Source organism: Dufourea novaeangliae, unplaced genomic scaffold, assembly GCF_001272555.1.
Source record: "Dufourea novaeangliae isolate 0120121106 unplaced genomic scaffold, ASM127255v1 scaffold76, whole genome shotgun sequence".
NCBI classification, from domain to species: Eukaryota; Metazoa; Arthropoda; class Insecta; order Hymenoptera; family Halictidae; genus Dufourea; species Dufourea novaeangliae.
The window spans coordinates 24,707-46,954 of record NW_015373950.1 but is presented as its reverse complement, the minus strand read 5'-3'; the positions used below and the strand labels follow the sequence as shown (position 1 = coordinate 46,954).

Here is a 22,248-nt window from a genome sequence, read left to right as displayed (position 1 = left end):
CGCGTCATAAATCGGGGAATGAAAAATTGTATTACTGGGAACCGCAAAAACGGTGTATATGTATCGCGATGACGAGAGTTCCAGGAGCAGGGAGGGGACACGACATAACCGCCGACCGAATTTTACGAGGTCGTTTGCTTCCTGTGTGCCCGTGTGGTCGACGAAGCTGCAGGTGATGGGTTCCTAGAGACCGCCCCCGCTCCCCCTCAACAGTCGGCGAGTTGCGGCCGCGACCGCACACAATTAGACACCTGCGAGAGGTTGCGCAGACATTGCTTGTAATTCCGAGTCATTATCTCCTGTCTTTGAAGACGGTTTCCTCGCGAAAACAGCGACGATGTACAGTACCGGACGAATGTATTTGTACACACTTTAAAATGGAACAATTTTTTTTAAATTGGTCCAAAAGACTTGAGTTTCTTTGTGAAGTTAGGGACATTAGTGTACTAATTGATGTGTGAAAAACAATGGAAAAGGTTGTTTTTTACAACTTTTTAATATGAGGCTATAATGAAAAGTTAACCCTTTGGGTACATTTGACGAGTGAGACTCGTCATCTGCTTACTTGGGCAAAGTTACGATGGACAAGTCTGACTCGTCATCTGCATTTAAGAAGCAGGCGTTGATGTTTATGTTATAAACATAAAATAAGAAAAGAAACCACTTGGCAATGCAAACAATGCCAGGTACCTTTGCATTTACCGATATGTTTTGAAAAATACCACACGGTACAAAATTATTAGACTTTAAGTTGGTTCTTGTTCTATATAAATATTTCTATTTTGTTTCATTTATATATTCATTTACATTTTGTAACTAAAATGCTGTTTCAAAAATATATTTATATCACCAATATAAGTATATTCCAAATAAAATGTATTACTTTTACATATTAATCCATATAGCAACAAATTAAATACGTCCCATGGGCATAGAAATCTTCAAATAATTCAGTACTCAAAAACTTAATAAACACATATTGAAGATTTATGTTAGGTATACAGTAGACTCTAACTATAATGCCACTGAAAATAATGCCACATGAGTCACTACCCCTTCACACGTACTTTCGCGCATACACATTCGCTCTCCCACCATGTTGCGTACGCCGGCGCACCAGCACGATTTAGCTTTTGCGCAGGTGCTGAGGCCGACGCCAAGGGACACAACTTAGCATGGGGGGGGGGGGCTCGAAATTTAATGCCATTTTACTCTCCTAGAGCCCCGAAAGTGGCATTAAGTTTAGAGTCTACTGTATACATACTGAAACTTTAATTGAAATCGGTTGATACAGAACGAGCGACAGGCATCAAAAGATGTAAGAATTGTTAGATTTACTACAGTTGTAGGTCGAAAGTCGGGAAAAACTGTGATTTTCAACATTTCGATTTTGATGAAATTTTCAACATGTATATAACTAATATAAACCTTCGATATGTATTTATTAAATTTTCATTATAGCCTCGGATTAAAAAGTTGTAAAAAACAACCTTTACTATTGTCTTCGCGATTCCGACCAATAGCAACTTTTTCCATTTTTTTTCACACATCATTTGGTAAACTAACTTCACAAAAAAACTCAAGTCTTTTGGACCAATTTTAAAAAAATTGTTCCGTTTTAAAGTGTGTACGACTACTTTTGTCCGGCACTGTATATACAGGGTGTTAATAAAAATGTGGAACACCTTCACAAGGTGGTGGTGTACTAAATTAAGACAAAAATCAGGAATGACGAAATTTCGAAGCTTCCGTTCACAGTTATTAATTCGTTGCCTGAGTTTTTAACTGTTCTAATTCCATTTTTCAAACGAATTTAGTTAATCGATCTACGTACGTCTCATAGGTCGAAAGAGTAGGAATTCACCATAATATAAAGCAAAATTCAACCTAGAAAACAACAAATATTCTTTTAATCGTAATTCTGATACTTTTAAAGTTTTTCTTTTCTTAATGGTTGTATCTCTAAATATTAATAATAATTAACAATTTATGTTGATAATAAAATAAAATTTTGTTAAGTATTGGGATAAATAGCTATTCAGTAAATGATTTATACTGAGTGTGTTTGATTATTTCATTACTTGCCTCGAAAGCAATGTCGTCATACTTGATTTTAGTTTTGTATGTTGAATTCATCCGGTGAAAGTGTCGCACGCATTTATTAACACCCTTGTGTATACATGTTCCACCCATGGAAAGAGCCTGTCGCGGTGTCCATCGAATCAGAGATAAGATAAGGAATAAGGGTCCAGAGACCGTCCCAGTATCCCGTGAAAATTAGGCGATTTTCCGTTAACGGCGTGTCTCAACGTCGATTCGAGATTTCGACTTTAACCTTTATCCCCCCTGGCGGGTAACCCCAAATCCAACTTCTCTGAGATTAACGAGGGCCCAGCTTTGATCTCGAAATCCTTGCCCAGATAAGGCTCCCGATAATACAGTTGGATAGCAAAAAAGCTATTTAACGTTTTTTTCTTTCGAAAGACAGTCTAGTTGAGCCTAGAGAGTTGGGCTTTCATCGACTATCGGTAGTTGACGTGATGACAAACGACGGATCGTCGGTGGATAAGGGTCCTCGAAACTGGGCGATCAGATTAAAACTGGAATCGAGAAGTAACGTATAAGTAGTGGACCGTAGAAGCTACTTTTATTTGGGTGGAATGAATTGGCAGAATAAGTACAGTAAATCTATGATGAATATTCGAAGGTTCCTCGGCACTGACAAGTATAGGTTCTCAGGTGCAACGCTGTCTTGTTAATGAGGTTTAACACAGTGATAGAGCTTGGAATTCTGAAGTCAAGGATATTTGTTTCAGCCACAAATGGCCATTAGTTTATGAAATATTTAATGTTTAATGCCGAGGAGCTTTCGAACACACACTGATGATTTACTGTATATCTTGGCCGGGTCAAAACGATCTTCCGGTTTTGACTTCTAGCGTGATACACCTAATTTCCTTTTCCCCCATCGAGAAATGTCTCAGTCGGTCCACATCGTCGAGAAACGGATCCTTGTTCCAGAGAACACCGGTGTACCCGGCAACGGTTCATCAACCGATAATCGAACGTGGCACGGTTTCTTCCGTGAGGTCATCAGGCCGAGGTGCCGGAACGAAGGCATCCGGTGCAAGCGGAATAAAATTACCTGCACGCGAAACACCCTTCGAGATAGAAACACATAGGGCGGGTCTGGGTACGGGGGTTACTTTCTATCGAGCAACACATCCCTGCGGAATCGATGAAGGGTGAAAAAGGGAGGGGGGAGGGGGATGTGCGCGAGGAGTGGCAGCCTCGAAAGCTACTATTGGCGAAGAGAAAGGAAAGCAGCCGAGATAAATCTGTTTCCAGGCAGAAGATCATCGAAATTCCGAAGACGTAGAAGCCCGAGCAGGGATAGGAAGGTAGGATGGCCGCACGTAGGCAGATGCCGGGGAACCCGAAAGCAGATGGGGATTGATTGGCTCGTGTCTTCTGTGCTGGTGTAAAGGCAGCTTCGTCGACTACCGAGTACAAAGGGTCTTATGCACGCGCGCGCGCGCCCACAGAATCACGCACACACACGTCGATCGTGGCCACGTGTTTGTGCGCGCGGGGGTCGAGTCAACTGCGGGTAAACACCCGCCACGGCACTCGGTTACTCGTCACGCCGATGGAACGCCGCGGCTGTACGCCCTAGGTCACGCGTATCGTTGTGTGCACAGGATATGCGCGTGTGTGTATGTGTGGGGAGGAAGGGCGCGCGTATACGCACCGACGTGACGTATATAACGCGTCTGTCTGGTAAGGTACGCGCAAAAGTACACAGCGCTTGTATGTACACAGGGAGCAAACGGCGCCGTTCCGTTTCTACGAGGCGCAGCCAGAGGATGACGACGACGGTACATAGATATCCGCGTATCTACGTATCTATGTATATGCTTCTGGTAATTCACGCATACGCGTACACGTACACATTCTCCCGTGGGACGTAACTACACGTTCGCCCGAAACACTGCCGGTTATACACGCAGTACTACGAGGATATAGAGGCGCATAGATCATAGAGAACACATGTGCACGATGGAGCACGCACACGACACCGTGCATCAACCGCACGGATATATGGACGTAAGTGATAAAACAAGCACACACATATACATATACATATACATGCACAAATAACCAGCGTATTAAAGTACACGGACGCGCAGCTTGTGAGCACCGAGCACACAGAGATATCTCTCGGGTGTAAGTGTGACGAACAAGCTAAAAGAGTGGGTAGGGGTGGGGAGGTGGGAGAGGACAGGAGAGCCTGGCTGGCCGCTGGATGCATTTGGTGACTACCAGAGGGGACGTTGGGTCGTGCAGCATGGTAGCCAGCCGGTCGGTCGGTCGGTCGGTCTGATTGCGGACTTGCCTCCCTGCTACCACGCCCTGACCCACGCGATTTTCAAGATATCCGACACACGAGCCACGATAGGGTCGCTAGACTGTATACACGGGGTCAACCAACTCCGACCCCACGTCGTCGTTGCTACTGCTGCCTGCTTACTTCCCTTTCGGCGTCCGCCGCCGCCTTCGATACGCGCCCGAAAACTTTCCTCCGGTCGTCGTCGTGTACTCTGTTGTGTACCTAACTTAAATAGCCGCCGCCCGAAGATCAGAATAGAAACTTACCCGTGTCGTGATCGCCGGCGTATCGGTCGACGAGAGCTGGGCCAATGAGTCGCGGTGATTCATCTGAAACAAAACCACCGGGCACGCTTGTTAGATATTGGTCCCTCGTGTAACTCGAGGGTGCTCGATTTTGGAGACACTCGGGGGCAGGGGGGGTTGAAGTGGACACGCGTGTGAGGTTGAACGCGAGGGGAACGCATGGGAAATTATTATTTCGAGGGAATCCGATGTACGCGTGGAATATATTTTTTTCGTTTTAATAGATGAAACGGTGATTTTCCTTTAATCGTTGGAAGGTGGATGTATCTAGTGTTTGTACAGACAGCGCATTGTGGTGCAAAATCCCAGACACGTGGCAAATATTCGTTTTCTTTTAAAAAATTTATGCGGAAATATTGAAATACATCATACATTCTAATATAACTTTTAAAAGAAACTGACATCAAAAACAACTACAATATTAACTGTTTAAGACAAAATTTTGTTTCCATTTTTTTGTTGCTTTTGCGTTTAATCTTTAGAATTGTTAAGTTTTATCGTATAAATATTTTTTAATGCGATAAGTACTTTACTCTAAAGTAGAAAAATAAAAGAGATACGAATTTAGACGGTGATTATCTTTTTCTTTTGTTTATAAGTAAGGCCCTTCGAGTCCGATACATTTCTTTGTCTGTTAAAAATATACGTAAATATAAATATTACAATCCAAAGTTTTTACGACTTCCTTAGAAATTCGGTCAAAACGTTATTGAAAAACTGTGATTATCATACGTGTTCTTTTTTATGTCAGCAGTAAATCTTCACAATAACTTATAAAACAATGTAATCAATTGAAAAGAATAATTTTTTTTAAATCGTTTATCCCTGGCCCATTAATTAATTTTGTCCCATTATTTTATATAACAAAGCACAAAATATCACAATTTAACCATTAGGTACAATAGAAAACTCATTACTACGTGGCATGCGCCGAAATTGGTACATGGTTTGAAAACTGCTGCGAACCTGATAACAGAGTACAGAGGAATAATACAACAAATCCTTTTACATAGTGTAAATTGTCTCTTAATGACGTAAATGTCAGTCGGCGTGGAAATCGAGTTCAGCGTGTACCAAAAACTGTACACGTGACAGTGACCGTATTAACGAATCTTCATTCACGTAGCATCATAGATCACTGCATATTCAGTGCACAAGCGTTCTTTTATACTGTCGGTGCATTCGACTACGATTCTATGGGTAAAAGTTATCAGCTGGTTGAAAGGTTACATGTATTTGAAGTAAAATAATGCGGATTTCGAACTGGAATCAGAATTAACTAATTGTCAAAGCCTTGAATTACGTATAATATTTAAATTATTTAAGTATTTAAGTAATTTTAATAATTACTAATATATCCTTTGCATTTACGTTCAAAAACTTCTTACTGAATATGAATATTCTACTGGTAGAAGAACCATTTATAAAAAAAAGGAAACACACTCCAAAATCATTTTGTATTATCTTCAAGATGTACAAATTCCAATGAAATTGATGTTGTTTAATAACAATTGTTCTCACAAAGCCGAAGTTTACAATATAAGACTGACTTTGAATACCTACTCGAAACATGGTTGTCGAATATTTAACTTGTGCTTTCTTCGGAATCGTTCTGACGAAAATTTTGAAAATGTTAATTCTAATCCTAAGTTTAGCTTGTACCGAAAACGACAGTGAACGCGTTAAGGTGACGTGAAATTCATTCACTTTTATGGAGGGTACTTTTCGTTAACGTGTTGCGGAGATCAGAAATTCTATTTCCGTGAGATTCGTACGTTTTGATGAATACGATGAATCTGGAATTAACGTTGCAGGTTTAAGATAATGAAATTTCATCTTTCCGGCAAAATTTTTGCGAATACGCCGTAAAACTTTGACTTCCATTTATATGTATAGATCTTGAGGTTTTGATGCCCGACGAATGCTGGAAAGACAGTATACGACAAGGCTATAGAAAATCTTTCATCCTCTTGAGAAAACCGTTTCATTAATCTGGATATTCACTGTTTGATGGCGACCCTTGGTAAAGTATATTTTCTGTGTCCCATTTGTATAATATTCGCATATTTTGCATCGGATGCGCACTAAAAATGCATCTTCGCTATTTCTTCCACGGAAAGGACGTTTTCTTTTTGGAAAAATTTTCGGTGTGACACAAAATTGAAGAAATGTTTCCAATTAAACACGAAAAATCACGTTTAATAAAATATTTTTACCTGTTATCGCTAAGACTTGAGAAATTCGCATCATTTTAGGATATAATGAATAAAATTAATTATGATTAGTTAAGCATTAACCCTTGTGTACTATTCAAGTAGTTATTGCGTATATGTATATTTACTGGGCAACGATGACCTAAAATCAACATTGAATTACCGGAATTAATTTAGGTTGTATCTAGACAGTAATATGTATAAATCATCTGTATAGTATTTGTTTAATACATTATGTACCACAAACGATTAGCATAAATAAATGTTCCGTTTTGAACCAGGTTGACCCTGATGTGTCCGCAAAGGTTAAATAATACATCTTCATACGATGATTTTAATATATAAATATATTTTATTGTAGATTCATTAACATTAAATTATTGGATAAACCAATGTCGATAACCGTATACTGTTCATTATGCTGTCAATTATTTTTCATAATTGTATTATACCTGCAACCTCAGTCCACGAGTCATCGAACACTGGTAAATGCAGAATTAGAACGAATGTGCTACAAAATCACTTAAATCATGTTCGAGATCAATATCTTATATAAAAGTAAAATAAATTACTAATATTACTCGATATAATTGCACCTCTGTTAAATAACACGTGTCCAGTTAACTGATAAAAGGGGGTATTAATTATAGTGCACGATCCATATTTACTTCAGTTAGTATCTTATCCCATTATCTTATTGCATACGTGGAAACCTACTACGTATAGTATAATAATACTATTGGTAACAAGACCGACTGTGATTTACATCAACATTTTCTTCACGGTTTATTTTAACTGTTTCTCGTCGAGTGGTTTGTCGATATCACATTTTAACAATTTACGACGTACATACTGCTAAATCGATTACTTCAAGGGGCACTTTTAACGAACTACCTTTGAGTCATTCGAAACTGCGCAATTAATTGGCCGATTATTAGTTCTACGTTTTGGTAAATGAACGCTGTATCCATCAAATAGCTACGTTTAATCATACTTTTCATGGCGAACACAGTAACTGCTTGCATTGGCACCCTTTCCTTCGGCAAATTATGGACATTGCAAATGTTTAACAGACATTACGTTTACACGGTTCTATATTAAATTTCAATCAGGGTGTTTGAATATTGAGAGGTGACATTTTGTATAACGTTTGTTTGAAATACGTGGCTGCTTTATGACAAGAGCATTTATACATTACCTATTACATATTACTATTGTACTTCTGATCATAATTACATTGTAGTAGACTTGTTTGTTATAATACATTTTATGATTAAAATGATCTGAATAAATATAAAGAACAAAAACTATCTAGTATAGTTTATTTTTTACATAATCGTATTTTCTGTCACCCTTCTCTTCGTAAGAATATTAGCAGCTATTCAATCAGGTAATTCATACTGTTTTATTTTTCACATCAGAATTTTGCAAAATGGATGACAGAAGATTGTTACATCTAAAAAATTAATAGACGAAAATCTGGCGCATTAATATCCAGTAATTACTGTTCTAAATATACGAGGCGTCCCAAATACAAGTTTCAATATTTTAAGGGTGGTAGGGAGCTGAAAGATAACAAAGATGTTCTATTCTACCATGTCAGATTTTCTTCCGTTTTGCAGTAACAAAACCTTTAGTTTAACCTCTTGATATTACACAAACATTAGGTTTTCTAATCTCACAGGTTTATCAATGAATAGAAGTATAATAAAAATCCTCATACATTCAACTGCACTTTCCATATAGGTACAGTACCGTGCAGATGTTTTCGGACAAAACTCATTTGCTGTCTTAATTTACATTAGGGATACCATTGATGTTACATCAATTAATCAACACCTGACTTGTTTAATTGTTATTTTCTTAGGCCCACCACCGCAAATAATATAAATTATAGTTATTAGCAATTACCTCTTGTATTGTACATAGTTTCGAGTAACATTCTTTGTTTAAATCGTTTGAGAGGTAGGTTATAAGAAGGGAAAACTGAGAGTTCTAGGAAAGTATAAATGTAAAATTATCTACATTTCTCAAATCTATCGAAACAGGACTCTTGTGATACCTGAGTAGCCTGGTTGCTCAACAAACCTGAACATTTTGGTGTCCACACAAGACCCTCCGGTAGCCCTACGTGGATCCGTTCGGACTCAGATACTCTAGAGTCTAGAGCCTCAAATAAAAATAAAAATAAAACGGTCTCAAATCAAAAGCGTGGCAGACATTTTTTACACGTCGGAAATGATGATAAATAAGTTACATGCGATAAATGCTAAAGGCATGTATGTAATTTACACATTGTATCCGAAAATAGTTTCTTATGTATATACACAATGCAAACAGTACATATTGTTGTTTGTGTTTTATTTATATTCCTTTTTGTTTTATTTATTGTATTTTACTGTATTTTTCGTAGTGCATTTTATTTTATATTTTACATTAGTAAAATAATAATATAAATTCCACCTTCTTATTTAAAAATATCATTTAGTGTAAAATAAGAATTACGAACCCACGCGGTAAAGAGAGAAAAAAAGTAGGGGGTCCGTACGGACCCAGGCACGGCTACCAGCAGCCGCACGAATCGTCGGTTGTCGAAGGATTAATGATTTCAGAATACCATCGTAATGAAGTTTAGCGAGCGCTACTACTTTTAAGGGGTCAAATGCGAAATCATAACGATGTCTGAAAAATCACTGACAATTACACCTTACGGTGTGCTATCAGCGCGACGATATTATCGTTTATTGTTCGGGTTTCCGCTCAAAGGCTTTAATTTCAGGCTTCAAGGGGCCAGTCTAATCGTCGTCCATCTGGGGAGTCTCGAATAATCCGCTTGGATCTCGGGGGGAACTATGGAAAAAACGAAAGGCAAGGGGAAGAACAAAAAACCCACGGACGACAGCTATATACAAAACTTCGTTCGCTTTTCTGTTCATTTTTTGCGTTCGTTTATTTATTGTTTCAAACTGAAAACGGGGAACAAAAGTTGCTCGAACTTCCTCGAATGTCCGTAGTCGACAAAGATTGCATTTCAATGGTCGAGCCGATGAAAATTTTTTCCAACGAGGGAATAGGAAACTTTAAACACGGGGAGAGGGGGAGAATTCGGACCGATCGATAAGGCTTGCCTCCTCTCCTCCTGATGGAAGAATGAAAATGTTTTAAAATTGTAGAGGCGATAGAAACGAGAAGCTACAAGTTTCCCATTGTTTCTAGAATTGAAGGATTGATCGAGTTTCAATTACATAGTGATTGAGGTGATCGAATTCATTCGCACGATTTATAAGCGATTTGGTAATCGTGAATTTATTTAGATGATTCGAAAGGTACGAAAGATGAAGTAGATACTCGGTGACGACATTTACATAATGTCGGTAACTCTATCCGAACTGTACACTAAACGATACTGGAATCGTAAATATAATGAACGAATTAGATATTTAATTACATAATGAATATTTCGCAGAAATCGTGAGAACTGTTAACATTTACTTAATACCTTGAGCTGTGCTTACTAACTTCATACACGTAATTAATTCAAATTTTGTGAAAGAATTTGTATACCTTTGGCGATGGTAATAATTTAAAATTCATATGATTTAAGAAATAAAACCTTTTTCAAGTAGTACCATCGAATGGCAATGCACAGTTATTCCCAAATATATCCGTCCATTCTCTACGTATGATATTCTAACATTGTTTTAACATTAAGTAATTAATAATAAAGTCAGAATGAACAATTAGAATTTATATTGATATGAAATTTGATCAATGTACTTTCGATTAGAATGCATTCAATTGAAAAATTATATTTTTTATGGCGGTGTACTCACGCTAAGCTCGCAATTTGTCACTGCTCGTTGATAAATTAATATCGCGTAGCTCATTGGAAGATGATGTGATTTGAACAATTTAACACTACTTGGTAACACACTTAAATTTCGATAAACGTAATAGAATGTGGGGTATGTGTGTAATATTTGTGTTTACTTTGACTGGATAGATGTGTTCTGATTGACGGTTGAAAGTGTACTGTCTGGTAGCTGTACGCATAGACGCTTGTTGCAACGGATCGACTTACGATTGGTGGAAAATGCAGAATTTTCGTTGGTGTATGTTTTGGAAGAAATGGTAATATGAGGTGGAAAAGAAGTAGGGCTTGGTATATGTATTGTTTCTGGGATTCCTGAAAGTCAGCGCCGAAATATAATAAAGAAATGATTATTAGGACAGTGAAGGTTTTGCACGTAATTTCCAGCTGTCCAGAAATCCCCGATGATGAGGGTTGGTGACCGTACCGACGGCCCAAGACGTGACGATTGCTGCCTAATAAAAATCTATTAGGTTAAATACGCAAATGATATTATCCACGTTCGTGATATTTTAACATAATGTTCATGAAATTTTGTACCATTTCAGTATCTATATTTAGTTTACTCTTGGTTTCGGTATTTTATACCTTTTCATAATACAACAATGCTCAACAGATTAATGTTATTCCGATCGTAAAATGTATATTGTTTTTAAATTTGACGCAATTAATAGAACATCGAACTAATGTATAACGTACAGACACATCGGTACATATTTGCAGATCCGTTCACGTTTCGAATTGTCAATATTTTCTGACAGGTAGGAAGCATTTGAAAATTAGATTCTCTATGCAGATATTATATAATCGACGGTACACGATGTTAATTTCACTAGTTAGTTTCATCATGTACCGTTTAATTTCGAATAATATAGAAACCCATCGAATAAACCTTCTAAGTATGTTTTATTCCCTATTTACCATTTTCACATTTTTGGAATTGGAACCTTGGTTCCTTGTGTATATTCATATTTCAGAATCGAAGTACTAAAACAAATGAAAAAACAAGCTGTAACACCAAAATCAAATTGCTTCTGTGAACTGTTTTTATTTATTCTTAATGTGTGAAATCCACGACACACCCGGTATACACAGTACCTCGCAAAAGGGCTATACACTAATCAATCAACTTCCAAGTAAACATCGCAGCGATTGTCCTCGTAATAGTCACGCAACTGAAATTCCTCGGAAGTTCATCTACCTTTTGTTTCCAATGCTATCGTTGTATCGAATGCTCGTCATTACAGTCACGAATAAATTTATTTTTATCCATCCTGAAGGTAATTAACTTCGCTTCGTACAATCGTACACAGGTAGATATTCACCTCGACATCGAATCCACCGTAATCATGTAATCCGCCATTACGTCGCATTATTAAGACATTGCCATTTACTGTTGCATTATACCATTGCGACATACCCATACAGTCGGTACACATTATATCGACAATGCTATAGTATCGAGGTATTATTGCGCGGGTATATCACGTGCAGCATGCAAGCGTTTGCCAATCTACCTCATATAGGGAATCGCAAATCCCTGTTTACCGAAGTTGTTGCTCATTGTACGCGAAGACTCCGCCACGACGTCGCACAGTGGTCTAGATCCGTAAAAATGCGAACTAACGTCAAATTCTCGATGTCATTGGAAATCCTTGAAAATTTCGTCATAGATTCTAGTAGGTATTTAAAATGTTTTTAAGTACAATATTTTTCGACAGTTTTAAAACCAGGGAAAAATGTCTTAGAACGGTCATATTTTTTCTGTTGAAATTGGCGTACTTTTTCTCGCTGTATCTTTATTTTCATTTGAATTAACTTAAATCTACTTATTCGCTGATGAAGAGTGGTTTTTTAGCTAAACATACGTGAAAAATGAAGGGAATATCTATATTTTAGCCATTTAAAAAATAACCCTTCTTGAATCGCTATTTTTGTTCTTTTCTCCGGTATAGTTAAACCTACAGAACGGAATACACGCAAAGTCACGATATATCTTGGATGGATTTATGCATTCGTTAGAACTTACTTAAGATGACTGAACGAGAATTTTTTCCATGCACGTGCATCTACGACAGCTATGACGATTTATTTGTAGTGGGTACGCCAAAATCTGTTAATTCCATACGGAGTGGAGAACTTGAGTAAGTGTCTACATAATTAGCGCCTATAACTTAAAATAGAAGATGTAACTGAAAAAAAAAGAAAAACTGTATAAGTAAAATATAAAATAAAACGAAATCTCGTTGTGAATTATGTAAGTTCATGGAACTTCACGGTTGATTTACACTAAAACGAAGCCTCGACTGAAAAAATGTTAAAATTAGGGGAAACGAGATTAGGAACACTTTTTTTGAGAAGTAAAAGATGCATCCTTTTGCGTTTCTATTTCTTATTTTGTTTGCATAAATGTTTATGAAAAAGCGATAATAGGGTTTTGTAACTGAGGTTTCAAAGTGACTATACAATTTAGTCAGACATAATTTAGATAACTTTTCGAACAAGAACCAAAAACCGTGTAGGGGCGAAACGTGGACCCCTTACCCTATAGATGGAAGCGCGATGTAGTTGTCGCGTGTTTTAATTCACACTTTTCTGTCCTATTAATTATTAAGTATTTAAAAATTTTCATCATATTAACAGAAGAAGTAGATATTTCTGACTTTAAAAATATACTAATATTGCAATGCCTGTTTATATAGCTGTTGGTCTGGTGTTAATTAGGGTAATGTAACATATATCAATCAGCCCCACGTTAGGGGTGGTTGTCTCACGCAACAGTCATTTGTCACAGCTATCGTAAATGGTAAGATTTTTATTACAATACTTGAAAGATAAATTAATTCTTCTAAAATAATAAATTTATTAGCAAAAGTAATGTTGGAGTTCGTAATATAATGTAAGTGAATTTGCGATTCATACAAATATTCTGCTCATTTCGATATACATATGTAAGTTAAAACTTTTTTTACACCATCTACTGCTTTTATGTGTTACTCGTTTTTACCTTTAGGCGTGTTTCAAGTATAGTAGACTATAGTTGTGACACCTATCCCCACTTGTGATAAAGTATAAAAATGGATTACAATACTACAACGAAGTAAAATGTTGACAAAATTTAAGAAGAAACTTCTGTCTCAAAGCCTGCAGTTTATGTTAGTATACCAGAAAATTCACAGTAATACGCTACATATTACACAGACAACGAAAAAGAGAGTAAGAAATATTTTGTCAAATGAACAGAAATCCATTTCTTTTTCATCTAACAGTGATCATATACAATGAACAACGACAATTCGTATAGCAAGCACTTACTTATGAAAAGCAGTATATTTTATTCATTCTAATGAATCTGTCTGACATTTATGTAGTAACGAAATTATACAAAATGTGACAACCAACCCGTGTGACAACTAACCCTGGTCTCCCCTATCTATTTCTATCAGATCAATAAAGATGACAAACTTGAGAAAATATACAAAATTGGAAATTAATTCATTTCTTCGTTTACATATTACAAGTAAAGGATGTAAAAGATCTGAGAAAATGCATTGTTGTAATACCTATACTCTTGTAACGATGATTATGTAGTCATTTTGACTAACCTAGTAGTTCTGGTGTTAAACGGAAAAATGATAGAAATAGGAAACATATATATCTGCAATCTCCGTCATTTCCCTCAATTTCAAGCATCTTCGCGTCCTGATAAAGCATACGATCAAAAAGTTTATTTTATTCGAAATGTGACAACCAATCAGTTGTGATAACTAGCCCCGGTCTCCCCTAATTTACTCCACGTTTTTACAATTTCGGACCACTGTGCGGGGACGGAGACAACAACGACAATGGAATCCACCAGCAAAGAAAAGCACTGCGTCGAGCGTGCAACCGGTGCTGCAATCGACGGAAGTCGTTCCCTCAGACCGGAGAGTTCGGAATAGTTGGCCGAAGAAGCCTGCAAAACTGACACCGCCACGGGTATGTAGGATCGAACTGCCCCGGCAGAGAAACCGACAACCACGGCGGAACGGACCTAAAATCGCCGTTTCATCGGGCCCCCTCGCTTGTATACACTGTTAATTCGGTAGCTACCGTTCACGGACGTCAAGAATGTTCCGGAATTCTATTCGAAGTATTTGGTATATAGGGACCAGAAGGAGAGAGAGACAGAGAGAGAGAAGCGTGACGTCGACGGGCCGCGGTCTGAGGATTTTTGGTGCGGCTATCGGCCCCGTGACTGGCATCCGATCGATTCCGATTCCCGTGAATTTACCGATCCTCTTCGGCTATTAGTGTCTATTCGTTGCCAGCGAATCGCTCCGAAAGATTGAACGGGCGGGTTGGAAGGGAGCTGAACACGTCGTCTGTGCTTGTCCCGAAAGCGCATTACTCGCGTGCTACCCGGAAACGTTTCGATCGCTGAACTACTTCCCCGATACGTGGCGGTGTCCTCGTGAAAATGCACCGGCTGAACCAGCGCTGGAAACAATGTTGTTCTCGGAACATTCATTCAAGACGTCGCTTTCGTTCTGTTATTAATAGAATGAGGGCGAATACGTGAATCCACGTTTCCATGGGGTAATTCGAATGTGTGACGAAAGAAACAGTAATGTATTTGGTTTGGCCGAAAAATTTGAGCGGTTTTCAAGCCGGCTGACATAGCCCACAGGTCGATACAAACGGGTTTTCTATAGTGGGATAACTTGTGCGATTTCCTGCTGTTCCACGCTGAAGCAAATATCCTTTTATTCTATTGTTCAATTCCAGTTTGAAGACTGTTTATTATTAGGTGAATGGTTACTGGACTGATATGGATCCGCGTTTCTTTTAATTCATCAACCTATGCTGTATTTAAGCTAGGAGTTGTTGATAAAAAAAATCAGGTCATCTTGAATGATTGCTTTCGAAAATAATGTGTAAAAAGTAGAAAATATTAGGAATTCTAACTATTGTAGAATAGTAACACGTTTCAGGAATGAAGATCATATTTGCTCCGAAAGCTAGAATATTGCGTCACCCTTTAAAGCCTAAATTATGTTGTCCTTATCTTTTTACCGCAATTTTTATTCCAGACAGTTGGAAATTGTTCAAATAGGAATCTTCTTATTTTTTTAAATATTGTTTTGTTTTAATAGCTAAATATAGTGTCTCCGAATGCTGGCACTATTTTGTAGCATTTCAAAGGACTTCGAAGAAGTAATAAATACTTCCTAGTAGTAAGTCCTAGTCGTGTTCTAAGTATACTGGTTCATGGCAGAATTTTATTGTAATATAAGTGGTACCACAAAGTACCGTCAAGACATAAACTTTATGTCATAAAGGGTCAAAGCTAACCACTAACTTGAGCCAACGATATTTGCGTGAAATAACCACTTTTAATCGTCAGTTCCATAGGTTGTTCAGAAGTAGGGCTTGCTTTTGATCAGGTTAGTGCGAAAAGCGCATGAATACCCGGTGTCAATAAAATTTTCTTTGAGGTTTTTCATGTGAACCTGATACTTTGACTACTACTGTTTAAATTTCAATAATACTTGCACGATTAATGTATGCACACCCATTATTAAATTTTAGAAAAATTGTTTAATAATTTTTCATTTAATTTCAATTCAATATTATGTCTAAAGTGCAGTAGATTTATAATGACGTTGCAAATATCTGGGCTCTTTTCGTACAAAATTGCCTTATAATGTGGTAAATCAAACTAATTTATACAGCACGACGATATTTATGATACAATTTATTTATAGCCGATACACATTAATCATCCCGATAGCTTTCACGATAAAATTAATTACTCGTTAATTTATGCACAAAGAACTGCTATTAAAAGTATAGATAAAAAAATCACTTCTACATCCCCAGATATACCTAGTTATAAATCCTTTAAAAATCATGAAATTTTGAAAATACAATAGTATGAAATAAAATACAACCATCGAATTGTTCGTTCCATGAATGGCAACAGAAATCAAGGAATTAGAATGAAGACACTAAAGTGCTACCGATTCCGTAAATTGTATGTTTTCTTCGCGTAATTCGAACGAGAGTGTAGACTGTAACAAGTATCCTCCTTTTGTTCTGTGTATCTCTGCATCTAAGGTTTCTAGGATAATCTGTTGTCGCAGGATTACGTTTTAAAGCCGTGTAGAGTATCAAGGATCACGAGACTATTGTCCCTTTAGCGAAAAACAATGAAAAATGTCGAAGAAACGAGTTTTCAATTACGTATATTATTATACAATTAACAAATATTACAATATCAGTATCAGTTGACAGATTTTTTTCGCTAAAAATGATTATTATCGAAATTAATTCCTCACTTTATAATAATATGAATAATAACAATTTTAAAGAACTTTGGCAAACATTCGATCATACTTCAAGGAAATATTAGCAAAATGAAAATTATTTTTGTAAATTCATCAAGAATTATATAATATTAAGCAGTGAAAATTATATCTAAATTCTGTCTATAATGCCACAAAATTTTAAAAGAATTTTAATTTTCTGAAGGAACTGTATGACGGTAAATGTTGTCGAAAAGTTTCTTTAACGCCACAAGTTAAATAAACACTTTCTCTAATCACTGCCTAACGTCCACATTCTGTATTATATGAATTCATATTAACTCTTGCTTAATTTTTTAATTTCTGCTGCTATTAATGAAAATATTTTTTATCTATAATACATGAATAATAATTCACATAACAAACATACAATCTGTTCGAACACTTTTTGCCACGAGTGGTATACATATAATTGACTCGAAATACAAAAAGAGACTATGAGGCATATATGAATATTGAACGTAATAATAATCGTAATGCAAGTTGATTCCGGTTACAAATTACAATACAGATAATATTTATAAGATTTAAAAAAAATATATAAATAACAGTAAGAGAAAGAGAAAATAAAGATGAAAGAAATACCAGAAATAATATAAATACAAAATCTAATATAACACAGTGCAGAGCCCAGTTACAGATTCGTTATTAGTAAAGCATAAAATATCCGGTAATTAACAATTCATACAGTATCGAGCAATGAAACACGTGTAAACTCGAAATTTTTTATGGTAGCGAATTTCTTAAACAGACACTCTGTAATCGTAAGTAGAATGTGCAGCTGATGGAAGGAGGCTGTAAATAAAACGTGAAGAAATAATATATTACAATTAACTCTCGAGATTCAATCATCATGAGGATGACGTTTTCCACTTCAGCCACTGTTAAGCTACAGGAAATTACCCGAACTAATATATACCGGTAGATTAATGTTCGTAAGAAGATCAGCAGCCACAGGGTAAAACCGCGGCGACCTCGTTGCATTGCGGGGCTGCTAGTTTCTGGTGCCACGTAAATGAACTTATTTACGGGCGAATTAAATGTTTATTCCCCTTGAATTATATCGTTCGCATTTAAACCGTTTACTTGAAGGAAGTTCTCGTAACATGTTTCGAGCACTTGGAATATTGCTGCTGGTTCGATTATACAATAACGTTCTCGGATAAAACAGAATAATTTAATAAAATCGAAATGTTATACAAAAGTTCGGAGTTACAAAGTTCATGTAGCTATGGTTCTGTCTGTTATAAAAGTTCTGTCTAGAAATTCCGTTGATATTACCTAATCTCTGAGTACCTAATTGAGTTACCTAATCTCTCTCCGACTTTGAAGAATCGATTATAATAAAACAAGCAAATATGAGAGAAAATCAATAAAAATTTTTGCTGTGCTCACTTCCGAACAACCGTCAATATTAAATAAATCTATGGACTTTATTTCATTAGCCTTTCTTTTCGAAATTTTAAATATAGTACTGTACAACATTTAATTATTTTATATATTGGTAATTAATTAGTTATAGGTCCTACTTGTGGACTTTATCGCTTTTATTTGTTTCAAAAAATTTCGTAAATTATAGCGAATTACAAATACGTACTATGTGTTCATGTATAAATTCACATTATGATAAATTTCTTATGAAAAAGTATTAATAAATGAATTTAATTAAAATATATTTTTCAACGATTTCTATGATACGTAAGTAAATATAAATACTACAAGTTTTAAAAATATTAGTCCCATCATTATATTAACAATCTATGAATCACACATTATACTAACATTCTTGTCTCCTTATAAAATTTAGTCTGTAACTGACTGCACATAATTATCTCACACTTTAGTAATAGTATCACTCGAAGCCAGTTCAAACAAAGAATCGCTACAAATATTTGGTTAACAATTGGAACATAAAATTCAAAGAAAGAAATTATACGTATCCCTGGGAGCTCGTAAGGAACGTGACGAAGAGAGCAAACGGGACACACGAGACATTCGGTACAACTGTGGAAATAACTACCTAGTCTTTTGTTTTAACGGTCTTTAAACTTGTTGTGTTTCGTAGAGGCGATGCGTAAACGTCTCTGAACTTCTTCTGTTACATAGTCACGACGCGACAAGTTAACTTTTTAATTTAATAAAACATGTATGAAAAGGTATATTTAAAATTTTGTATTGTAAAGTTTGTTTAAATTAGAACCAATTCCTGTATTTTAAGTATTCGAATAGTACCGTACGACTGTGGAAACAATCTTTTGTTTTAACGGTCTTTAAAATTCTTCTGTTTCGTAGAGACGATACGTAAACCGTCTCTGTACTTCGTTTTATTGAGATGCGTATACACTTGTCGCAAAAAACAATACGCATATCCTCGTCTCACCATCCACTCAATCGTATCACCATTATGTTTCAATACGGTGGGGCAAGCATTGCATCGTTGTGTATGAAAATGTATTTTACGATGATACGATACAAGGATACGCCACAAATGGATACGCACCTTTACATAATCACAATGCGACGCATCAAGCTACTCAACGTATTTTGCGTACTACGTTCTACTTAACGTTTTATGCGTATTTTTTCATTATAATTTAACAAAATCCATATGAAAAGTTACATTTAAAATTTTTCATTCTATATCTTATTTAAATTAGAACCAAGTCCTGTACTTGAAGTATTCCATTAACGCGATCACTTTCTGGGATTTATTACTCGCATTAATCGAGACCTACCTGTACACATTACTTTTGCTGTCGTGGTATCGGTTTTCAAGCAACGCCATACAATATTTTATTTCAAATACTATCGGTGAACGAATGAAATTAAATTCGAGAAAATTATATTCCACAGCAGTGGTATGGCAACAATAACACGAAAATTCGCCAAACAATGCTCACGACACTATACCTAATATCTATGATAAACACTATTGTCGATTGAACGGATTATGTGTTTCTTTACTGGACCGCTAAACTCGATTTAATTGAACTTACCCCAATTTATCGTTGTAAATTTCATACCAGCTCTCCCTTCCCCCACTACTCTTCAGCGCAACAAAATGTCCCGTAAACAACAGGGATCGAAAGAACGGAGTAGCAGCCCTCCGCGTAAATTCCACGAGTCGTAGATCCTCCGGCTGTAATTCGAGTCCGAAACTAGAAGATAACGGTGGATCGTTCCTCCTTCTTGCTACCATGTATCCCGATACGTTACGGGAGGGAGCTATAGCGAAGGGGTCGTGTCGACAAACAATTACTTTGTTTTCCAGCGAGTGTCTACTGCGACCGAGCTAAGGTAACCGTAATAAAATTAAATTCAACGGATGTTCCGATTCTCCTCAGAATTCCTACCGCCCCCCACCCCCTCTGAAGACCGACCACCGACGTTCCGAATCCACTTCGATGCGGAGGCGACGCGAGTTACTCGCCAAACTTCGTGCCCCATTAGTTCCTTATTTCTCAAAATGTCTCGCGCCTTGCTGAAACTTTTGGAATGAAATATGAGAAATAATATTCCACGATACGACTAATTTTATAGACAGTTCATTTTCCCGAATGACAAATTATTTACGAAAAATCGCTCTCTTTTGGTAAAATTAACCTTTCATGTACCGACGATACACTTTGTAGCATTACTTATATTACAATAAAACGACGCCATGCTTATAAATATGCTTAATTAATTAGAATCCGGCTAGGACTTCGGATAAATGTTTAGTACCTCTTTGAAGTACCTTGAGGTGCTATAGAATAGTGTTGGCACTCAGAGACAACATATTTAATTATTTGAACCAAAACATGAAAAGAAAATTTAAAAAAAAAAAAGATATTTGAACAGATTTCAAGTATCTGGAATAAAACCTGCGAAACAAAAAAATAACAATAAAATAATTCAGGCTTTAAAAGGTTAATATGTGTACATACTCCGTCTGGGTGCAAAATAGAATTTATTATAGTGACAAGGTCAGCTGAAGATTGTATGAAAACGAATTATAAATAATTCGGCTAGTTTCATTCCATACACTGAAACATAGAAACTATAAGTGAAACTCAGAATTTATCTACATTATTGAAACTTTGTCTAAAGGTGTGGTTACACCGAACGAGCGAATGCTTCCTCTTCCCACACTAGTCCATTGTGTATTCATTCATTGAAAAAAATGCTCGTTTATTTTCATTTTACCGAAGTGGGAGAAGAGCGAGCATTCGCTCGTCTGGTGTAACCGGACCGTAAGCTTGGGAGAATACATTTTGACAAGGTGAACATTCAGCAAACGGACAAAAGGAATACAAATTTCTTAGAGAAATGGAAGTGAAATCGATTAAGAGAAATTGGTCATTTTAAAAGATTGTGGTGTTTGTACAATAATTGTACAAACATATCTGTATTTCGTTGGCAAACGTGAAATAGTCGTTTAACCCTTTAACGCCCAAACACCTCTTCCGGGGAAACAATTTATTTCTCGCGATTAGTTGACTCAAAAATGGCCCTACTACGTGCATCTGATCTGAATTTTCACGACGAAACCCCTGGAAACATGATTTTCTAGATGTGACGTGTACGTCACACTGGGCATTAAAGTTAATACTTTGGCTGCCACGTCATGCAGATATGGGTGGCACGTGTACTTCAAAAAGGCTGGAGTATTTAAATACTGTTACCAAAATTTTGGCGTAAAATTAATATCCCAGTATAATTCAGAACAAGACGAACAACCTCTATTAACTAAACGTATACATTATCAACGATTTATGACTTTAAAAACGAAATACAGCGTGTCTGACTACTTGCGGCCTTTTTCACTGCAGGCAACGTGTTAAGGGGGGAGACTCCGTGGCCCGTGTGCTGTGTCCGTGCACTCACACAATCAACGGGAACCGTGTATGTATACGCGATGCACGAGAGAGACATTCGATTTCGTAGAATCCAACTTCTGCCTCGATAATGGCACAAATGAAGTTCTCACGAGTATAGTACTCACGGGTAGACTTCACTACAGGGTGGTCTGGTCCTTAGAAACGCCAATAAACACCATACGTTCAAAGAATTAGAATTTTAGAAATTGTACGATTGTGACAGATACCGATGAAGCACACAAGATGGCTGCTCAAGTCACATT

At 36.7% G+C, this 22,248-nt stretch overlaps 1 long non-coding RNA gene across 1 annotated transcript in view; it reads right to left on the bottom strand.

The window, feature by feature from the left end:
- LOC107186177 overlaps nt 1-4,698 on the bottom strand; it is a 366,568-nt gene extending 361,870 nt beyond the window's left edge. Inside the window, exon 1 of the long non-coding RNA XR_001516176.1 lies at nt 4,657-4,698. This is a non-coding gene — a long non-coding RNA (uncharacterized LOC107186177). The remainder of the gene's footprint in view (nt 1-4,656) is intronic.
- Between the last annotated feature and the right edge of the window lie 17,550 nt (nt 4,699-22,248).